Below are 10,212 nucleotides of genomic sequence, written 5' to 3'. Positions count from 1 at the left end.
TATTTGCACATCATGCCTAGAAGTGCCTGTAAGGCTTTTTGTGTATTAACTTGTTGCGATTCGCTTTAGCCACTATGTGCAACTTGAATCGCAGTTCTGAGCCTAACCCGCGCAAGCTGGATGACCGCGTTTTGCAAATAATGCGTAAAAGTGCCTGTAAGGCTTTGTGTGTATTAACTTGTTGCGATTCGTTTGAGCCGCTACGTGCAAACTTGAATCGCAATTCTGAGCCTAACCCGCGCAAGCTGGATGACCGCGTTATGCACATCATGCCTAGAAGTGCCTGTAAGGCTTTGTGTGTATTAACTTGTTGCGATTCGCTTTAGCCACTACGTGCGAACTTGAATCGCAGTTCTGAGCCTAACCCGCGCAAGCTGGATAACCACGTTTTGCACATCATGCCTAAAAGTGCCTTTAAGGCGTTGTGTGTATTAACTTGTTGCGATTCGTTTGAGCCGCTACGTGCAAACTTGATTCGCAGTTCTGAGCCTAACCCGCGCAAGCTGGATGACCGCGTTATGCACATCATGCCTAGAAGTGCCTGTAAGGCTTTGTGTGTATTAACTTGTTGCGATTCGCTTTAGCCGCTATGTGCGAACTTGAATCGCAGTTCTGAGCCTAACCCGCGCAAGCTGGATGACCACGTTTTGCACATCATGCCTAAAAGTGCCTTTAAGGCTTTGTGTGTATTAACTTGTGGCGCTTCGTTTGAGCCGCTACGTGCAAACTTGAATCGCAGTTCTGAGCCTAACCCGCGCAAGCTGGATGACCGCGTTATGCACATCATGCCTAGAAGTGCCTGTAAGGCTTTGTGTGTATTAACTTGTTGCGATTCGCTTTAGCCGCTATGTGCGAACTTGAATCGCAGTTCTCAGCCTAACCCGCGCAAGCTGGATGACCTCGTTTTTCACATCATGCCTAAAAGTGATTGTAAGGCTTTGTGTGTATTAACTTGTTGCGATTCGCTTTAGCCGCTATGTGCTAACTTGAATCGCAGTTCTCAGCCTAACCCGCGCACGCTGGATGACCACGTTTTGCACATCATGCCTAAAAGTGCCTTTAAGGCGTTGTGTGTATTAACTTGTTGCGATTCGTTTGAGGCGCTACGTGCAAACTTGAATCGCAGTTCTGTGCCTAACCCCCGCAAGCTTGAGTGACGCCTATTTGCACATCATGCCTAAAGTGCCTGTAAGGCGTTGTGTGTATTAAATTGTTGCGATTCGTTTGAGCCGCTACGTGCAAACTTGAATCGCATTTCTGAGCCTAACCCGCGCAAGCTGGATGACCACGTTTTGCACATCATGCCTAAAAGTGCCTTTAAGGCGTTGTGTGTATTAACTTGATGCGATTCGTTTGAGGCGCTACGTGCAAACTTGAATCGCAGTTCTGAGCCTAACCCGCGCAAGCTGGATGACCACGTTTTGCACATCATGCCTAAAAGTGCCTTTAAGGCGTTGTGTGTATTAACTTGTTGCGATTCGTTTGAGCCGCTACGTGCAAACTTGAATCGCAGTTCTGAGCCTAACCCGCGCAAGCTGGATGCCCGCGTTATGCACATCATGCCTAGAAGTGCCTGTAAGGCTTTGTGTGTATTAACTTGTTGCGATTCGCTTTAGCCGCTATGTGTGAACTTGAATCGCAGTTGTCAGCCTAACCCGCGCAAGCTGGATGACCTCGTTTTTCACATCATGCCTAAAAGTGATTGTAAGGCTTTGTGTGTATTAACTTGTTGCGATTCGCTTTAGCCGCTACGTGCAAACTTGAATCGCATTTCTGAGCCTAACCCGCGCAAGCTGGATGACCACGTTTTGCACATCATGCCTAAAAGTGCCTTTAAGGCGTTGTGTGTATTAACCTGATGCGATTCGTTTGAGGCGCTACGTGCAAACTTGAATCGCAGTTGTCAGCCTAACCCGCGTAAGCTGGATGACCTCGTTTTTCACATCATGCCTAAAAGTGCCTGTAAGGCTTTGTGTGTATTAACTTGTTGCGATCCGCTTTAGCCGCTATGTGCGAACTTGAATCGCAGTTCTGTGCCTAACCCTCGCAAGCTTGAGTGACGCCTATTTGCACATCATGCCTAGAAGTGCCTGTAAGGCTTTGTGTGTATTAACTTGTTGCGATTCGCTTTAGCCGCTATGTGTGAACTTGAATCGCAGTTGTCAGCCTAACCCGCGCAAGCTGGATGACCTCGTTTTTCACATCATGCCTAAAAGTGCCTGTAAGGCTTTGTGTGTATTAACTTGTTGCGATTCGCTTTAGCCGCTATGTGCGAACTTGAATCGCAGTTCTGTGCCTAACCCTCGCAAGCTTGAGTGACGCCTATTTGCACATCATGCCTAAAGTGCCTGTAAGGCGTTGTGTGTATTAACTTGTTGCGATTCGTTTGAGCCGCTACGTGCAAACTTGAATCGCAGTTCAGAGCCTAACCAGCGCAAGCTGGATGACCGCGTGTTGCAAATAATGCGTAAAAGTGCCTGTAAGGCGTTGTGTGTATTAACTTGTTGCGATTCGTTTGAGCCGCTACGTGCAAACTTGAATCGCAGTTCTGAGCCTAACCCGCGCAAGCTGGTTGACCACGTTTTGCACATCATGCCTAAAAGTGCCTTTAAGGCGTTGTGTGTATTAACTTGTTGCGATTCGCTTTAGCCGCTATGTGCGAACTTGAATCGCAGTTCTGTGCCTAACCCTCGCAAGCTTGAGTGAAGCCTATTTGCACATCATGCCTAAAGTGCCTGTAAGGCGTTGTGTGTTAACTTGTTGCGATTCGTTTGAGCCGCTACGTGCAAACTTGAATCGCAGTTCAGAGCCTAACCAGCGCAAGCTGGATGACCGCGTGTTGCAAATAATGCGTAAAAGTGCCTGTAAGGCGTTGTGTGTATTAACTTGTTGCGATTCGTTTGAGCCGCTACGTGCAAACTTGAATCGCAGTTCTGAGCCTAATCCGCGCAAGCTGGTTGACCACGTTTTGCACATCATGCCTAAAAGTGCCTTTAAGGCGTTGTGTGTATTAACTTGTGGCGCTTCGTTTGAGCCGCTACGTGCAAACTTGAATCGCAGTTCTCAGCCTAACCCGCGCAAGCTGGATGACCACGTTTTGCACATCATGCCTAAAAGTGCCTTTAAGGCTTTGTGTGTATTAACTTGTTGCGATTCGCTTTAGCCGCTATGTGCGAACTTGAATCGCAGTTCTGTGCCTAACCCTCGCAAGCTTGAGTGACGCCTATTTGCACATCATGCCTAAAGTGCCTGTAAGGCGTTGTGTGTATTGAATTGTTGCGATTCGTTTGAGCCGCTACGTGCTAACTTGAATCGCATTTCTGAGCCTAACCCGCGCAAGCTGGATGACCACGTTTTGCACATCATGCCTAAAAGTGCCTTTAAGGCGTTGTGTGTATTAACTTGATGCGATTCGTTTGAGGCGCTACGTGCAAACTTGAATCGCAGTTCTGAGCGTAACCCGCGCAAGCTGGATGACCGCGTTATGCACATCATGCGTAGAAGTGCCTGTAAGGCTTTGTGTGTATTAACTTGTTGCGATTCGCTTTAGCCACTACGTGCGAACTTGAATCGCAGTTCTGAGCCTAACCCGCGCAAGCTGGATGACCGCGTTTTGCAAATAATGCGTAAAAGTGCCTGTAAGGCGTTGTGTGTATTAACTTGTTGCGATTCGTTTGAGCCGCTACGTGCAAACTTGAATCGCAATTCTGAGCATAACCCGCGCAAGCTGGATGACCGCGTTATGCACATCATGCGTAGAAGTGCCTGTAAGGCTTTGTGTGTATTAACTTGTTGCGATTCGCTTTAGCCACTACGTGCGAACTTGAATCGCAGTTCTGAGCCTAACCCGCGCAAGCTGGATAACCACGTTTTGCACATCATGCCTAAAAGTGCCTTTAAGGCGTTGTGTGTATTAACTTGTTGCGATTCGTTTGAGCCGCTACGTGCAAACTTGATTCGCAGTTCTGAGCCTAACCCGCGCAAGCTGGATGACTACGTTTTGCACATCATGCCTAAAAGTGCCTTTAAGGCGTTGTGTGTATTACCTTGTTGCGATTCGTTTAGTCGCTACGTGCAAACTTGAATCGCAGTTCTGAGCCTAACCCGCGCAAGCTGGATGACCGCGTTATGCACATCATGCCTAGAAGTGCCTGTAAGGCTTTGTGTGTATTAACTTGTTGCGATTCGCTTTAGCCGCTATCTGCGAACTTGAATCGCAGTTCTCAGCCTAACCCGCGCAAGCTGGATGACCTCGTTTTTCACATCATGCTTAAAAGTGCCTGTAAGGCTTTGTGTGTATTAACTTCTTGCGATTCGCTTTAGCCGCTATGTGCGAACTTGAATCGCAGTTCTCAGCCTAACCCGCGCAAGCTGGATGACCACGTTTTGCACATCATGCCTAGAAGTGCCTGTAAGGCTTTGTGTGTATTAACTTGTTGCGATTCGTTTGAGCCGCTACGTGCAAACTTGAATCGCAGTTCTGAGCCTAACCCGCGCAAGCTGGATGACCACGTTTTGCACATCATGCCTAAAAGTGCCATTAAGGCGTTGTGTGTATTAACTTGCTGCGATTCGTTTGAGCCGCTACGTGCAAACTTGAATCGCAGTTCTGAGCCTAACCCGCGCAAGCTGGATGACCGCGTTATGCACATCATGCCTAGAAGTGCCTATAAGGCTTTTTGTGTATTAACTTGTTGCGATTCGCTTTAGCCACTATGTGCGAACTTGAATCGCAGTTCTGAGCCTAACCCGCGCAAGCTGGATGACAGCGTTTTGCAAATAATGCGTAAAAGTGCCTGTAAGGCGTTGTGTGTATTAACTTGTTGCGATTCGTTTGAGCCTCTACGTGCAAACTTGAATCGCAATTCTGAGCCTAACCCGCGCAAGCTGGATGACCGCTTTATGCACATCATGCCTAGAAGTGCCTGTAAGGCTTTGTGTGTATTAACTTGTTGCGATTCGTTTGAGCCGCTACGTGCAAAATTGAATCGCAGTTCTGAGCCTAACCCGCGCAAGCTGGATGACCACGTTTTGCACATCATGCCTAAAAGCGCCTTTAAGGCGTTGTGTGTATTAACTTGTTGCGCTTCGTTTGAGCCGCTACGTGCAAACTTGAATCGCAGTTCTGAGCCTAACCCGCGCAAGCTGGATGACCGCGTTATGCACATCATGCCTAGAAGTGCCTGTAAGGCTTTGTGTGTATTAACTTGTTGCGATTCGCTTTAGCCGCTATGTGCGAACTTCAATCGCAGTTCTCAGCCTAACCCGCGCAAGCTGGATGACCACGTTTTGCACATGATGCCTAAAAGTGCCTTTAAAGCGTTGTGTGTATTAACTTGTTGCGATTCGTTTGAGCCGCTACGTGCAAACTTGAATCGCAGTTCTGAGCCTAACCCGCGCAAGCTGGATGACCGCGTTATGCACATCATGCCTAGAAGTGCCTGTAAGGCTTTTTGTGTATTAACTTGTTGCGATTCGCTTTAGCCACTATGTGCGAACTTGAATCGCAGTTCTGAGCCTAACCCGCGCAAGCTGGATGACCGCGTTTTGCAAATAATGCGTAAAAGTGCCTGTAAGGCGTTGTGTGTATTAACTTGTTGCGATTCGTTTGAGCCGCTATGTGCGAACTTGAATCGCAGTTCTCAGCCTAACCCGCGCAAGCTGGATGACCTCGTTTTTCACATCATGCCTAAAAGTGGCTGTAAGGCTTTGTGTGTATTAACTTGTTGCGATTCGCTTTAGCCGCTATGTGCGAACTTGAATCGCAGTTCTCAGCCTAACCCGCGCAAGCTGGATGACCACGTTTTGCACATCATGCCTAAAAGTGCCTTTAAGGCTTTGTGTGTATTAACTTGTGGCGCTTCGTTTGAGCCGCTACGTGCAAACTTGAATCGCAGTTCTGAGCCTAACCCGCGCAAGCTGGATGACCGCGTTATGCACATCATGCCTAGAAGTGCCTGTAAGGCTTTGTGTGTATTAACTTGTTGCGATTCGCTTTAGCCGCTATGTGCGAACTTGAATCGCAGTTCTCAGCCTAACCCGCGCAAGCTGGATGACCTCGTTTTTCACATCATGCCTAAAAGTGATTGTAAGGCTTTGTGTGTATTAACTTGTTGCGATTCGCTTTAGCCGCTATGTGCTAACTTGAATCGCAGTTCTCAGCCTAACCCGCGCAAGCTGGATGACCACGTTTTGCACATCATGCCTAAAAGTGCCTTTAAGGCGTTGTGTGTATTAACTTGTTGCGATTCGTTTGAGGCGCTACGTGCAAACTTGAATCGCAGTTCTGTGCCTAACCCCCGCAAGCTTGAGTGACGCCTATTTGCACATCATGCCTAAAGTGCCTGTAAGGCGTTGTGTGTATTAAATTGTTGCGATTCGTTTGAGCCGCTACGTGCAAACTTGAATCTCATTTCTGAGCCTAACCCGCGCAAGCTGGATGACCACGTTTTGCACATCATGCCTAAAAGTGCCTTTAAGGTGTTGTGTGTATTAACTTGATGCGATTCGTTTGAGGCGCTACGTGCAAACTTGAATCGCAGTTCTGAGCCTAACCCGCGCAAGCTGGATGACCACGTTTTGCACATCATGCCTAAAAGTGCCTTTAAGGCGTTGTGTGTATTAACTTGTGGCGCTTCGTTTGAGCCGCTACGTGCAAACTTGAATCGCAGTTCTGAGCCTAACCCGCGCAAGCTGGATGACCGCGTTATGCACATCATGCCTAGAAGTGCCTGTAAGGCTTTGTGTGTATTAACTTGTTGCGATTCGCTTTAGCCGCTATGTGCGAACTTGAATCGCAGTTCTCAGCCTAACCCGCGCAAGCTGGATGACCTCGTTTTTCACATCATGCCTAAAAGTGATTGTAAGGCTTTGTGTGTATTAACTTGTTGCGATTCGCTTTAGCCGCTATGTGCTAACTTGAATCGCAGTTCTCAGCCTAACCCGCGCAAGCTGGATGACCACGTTTTGCACATCATGCCTAAAAGTGCCTTTAAGGCGTTGTGTGTATTAACTTGTTGCGATTCGTTTGAGGCGCTACGTGCAAACTTGAATCGCAGTTCTGTGCCTAACCCCCGCAAGCTTGAGTGACGCCTATTTGCACATCATGCCTAAAGTGCCTGTAAGGTGTTGTGTGTATTAAATTGTTGCGATTCGTTTGAGCCGCTACGTGCAAACTTGAATCGCATTTCTGAGCCTAACCCGCGCAAGCTGGATGACCGCGTTATGCACATCATGCCTAGAAGTGCCTGTAAGGCTTTGTGTGTTAACTTGTTGCGATTCGCTTTAGCCACTACGTGCGAACTTGAATCGCAGTTCTGAGCCTAACCCGTGCAAGCTGGATAACCACGTTTTGCACATCATGCCTAAAAGTGCCTTTAAGGCGTTGTGTGTATTAACTTGTTGCGATTCGTTTGAGCCGCTACGTGCAAACTTGATTCGCAGTTCTGAGCCTAACCCGCGCAAGCTGGATGACCACGTTTTGCACATCATGCCTAAAAGTGCCTTTAAGGCGTTGTGTGTATTACCTTGTTGCGATTCGTTTAGTCGCTACGTGCAAACTTGAATCGCAGTTCTGAGCCTAACCCGCGCAAGCTGGATGACCGCGTTATGCACATCATGCCTAGAAGTGCCTGTAAGGCTTTGTGTGTATTAACTTGTTGCGATTCGCTTTAGCCGCTATGTGCGAACTTGAATCGCAGTTCTCAGCCTAACGCGCGCAAGCTGGATGACCTCGTTTTTCACATCATGCTTAAAAGTGCCTGTAAGGCTTTGTGTGTATTAACTTCTTGCGATTCGCTTTAGCCGCTATGTGCGAACTTGAATCGCAGTTCTCAGCCTAACCCGCGCAAGCTGGATGACCACGTTTTGCACATCATGCCTAGAAGTGCCTGTAAGGCTTTGTGTGTATTAACTTGTTGCGATTCGTTTGAGCCGCTACGTGCAAACTTGAATCGCAGTTCTGAGCCTAACCCGCGCAAGCTGGATGACCGCGTTATGCACATCATGCCTAGAAGTGCCTGTAAGGCTTTGTGTGTATTAACTTGTTGCGATTCGCTTTAGCCGCTATGTGCGAACTTCAATCGCAGTTCTCAGCCTAACCCGCGCAAGCTGGATGACCACGTTTTGCACATCATGCCTAAAAGTGCCTTTAAAGCGTTGTGTGTATTAACTTGTTGCGATTCGTTTGAGCCGCTACGTGCAAACTTGAATCGCAGTTCTGAGCCTAACCCGCGCAAGCTGGATGACCGCGTTATGCACATCATGCCTAGAAGTGCCTGTAAGGCTTTTTGTGTATTAACTTGTTGCGATTCGCTTTAGCCACTATGTGCGAACTTGAATCGCAGTTCTGAGCCTAACCCGCGCAAGCTGGATGACCGCGTTTTGCAAATAATGCGTAAAAGTGCCTGTAAGGCGTTGTGTGTATTAACTTGTTGCGATTCGTTTGAGCCGCTATGTGCGAACTTGAATCGCAGTTCTCAGCCTAACCCGCGCAAGCTGGATGACCTCGTTTTTCACATCATGCCTAAAAGTGCCTGTAAGGCTTTGTGTGTATTAACTTGTTGCGATTCGCTTTAGCCGCTATGTGCGAACTTGAATCGCAGTTCTCAGCCTAGCCCGCGCAAGCTGGATGACCACGTTTTGCACATCATGCCTAGAAGTGCCTGTAAGGCTTTGTGTGTATTAACTTGTTGCGATTCGTTTGAGCCGCTACGTGCAAACTTGAATCGCAGTTCTGAGCCTAACCCGCGCAAGCTGGATGACCACGTTTTGCACATCATGCCTAAAAGTGCCTTTAAGGCTTTGTGTGTATTAACTTGTGGCGCTTCGTTTGAGCCGCTACGTGCAAACTTGAATCGCAGTTCTGAGCCTAACCCGCGCAAGCTGGATGACCGCGTTATGCACATCATGCCTAGAAGTGCCTGTAAGGCTTTGTGTGTATTAACTTGTTGCGATTCGCTTTAGCCGCTATGTGCGAACTTGAATCGCAGTTCTCAGCCTAACCCGCGCAAGCTGGATGACCTCGTTTTTCACATCATGCCTAAAAGTGATTATAAGGCTTTGTGTGTATTAACTTGTTGCGATTCGCTTTAGCCGCTATGTGCTAACTTGAATCGCAGTTCTCAGCCTAACCCGCGCAAGCTGGATGACCACGTTTTGCACATCATGCCTAAAAGTGCCTTTAAGGCGTTGTGTGTATTAACTTGTTGCGATTCGTTTGAGGCGCTACGTGCAAACTTGAATCGCAGTTCTGTGCCTAACCCCCGCAAGCTTGAGTGACGCCTATTTGCACATCATGCCTAAAGTGCCTGTAAGGCGTTGTGTGTATTAAATTGTTGCGATTCGTTTGAGCCGCTACGTGCAAACTTGAATCGCATTTCTGAGCCTAACCCGCGCAAGCTGGATGACCACGTTTTGCACATCATGCCTAAAAGTGCCTTTAAGGTGTTGTGTGTATTAACTTGATGCGATTCGTTTGAGGCGCTACGTGCAAACTTGAATCGCAGTTCTGAGCCTAACCCGCGCAAGCTGGATGACCACGTTTTGCACATCATGCCTAAAAGTGCCTTTAAGGCGTTGTGTGTATTAACTTGTGGCGCTTCGTTTGAGCCGCTACGTGCAAACTTGAATCGCAGTTCTGAGCCTAACCCGCGCAAGCTGGATGACCGCGTTATGCACATCATGCCTAGAAGTGCCTGTAAGGCTTTGTGTGTATTAACTTGTTGCGATTCGCTTTAGCCGCTATGTGCGAACTTGAATCGCAGTTCTCAGCCTAACCCGCGCAAGCTGGATGACCTCGTTTTTCACATCATGCCTAAAAGTGATTGTAAGGCTTTGTGTGTATTAACTTGTTGCGATTCGCTTTAGCCGCTATGTGCTAACTTGAATCGCAGTTCTCAGCCTAACCCGCGCAAGCTGGATGACCACGTTTTGCACATCATGCCTAAAAGTACCTTTAAGGCGTTGTGTGTATTAACTTGTTGCGATTCGTTTGAGGCGCTACGTGCAAACTTGAATCGCAGTTCTGTGCCTAACCCCCGCAAGCTTGAGTGACGCCTATTTGCACATCATGCCTAAAGTGCCTGTAAGGCGTTGTGTGTATTAAATTGTTGCGATTCGTTTGAGCCGCTACGTGCAAACTTGAATCGCATTTCTGAGCCTAACCCGCGCAAGCTGGATGACCGCGTTATGCACATCATGCCTAGAAGTGCC

Source organism: Amblyomma maculatum, chromosome 1, assembly GCF_055883805.1.
Source record: "Amblyomma maculatum isolate TAMU_Amacu chromosome 1, ASM5588380v1, whole genome shotgun sequence".
NCBI lineage: Eukaryota > Metazoa > Arthropoda > Arachnida > Ixodida > Ixodidae > Amblyomma > Amblyomma maculatum.
Note: the sequence above shows the minus strand (reverse complement) of the source record.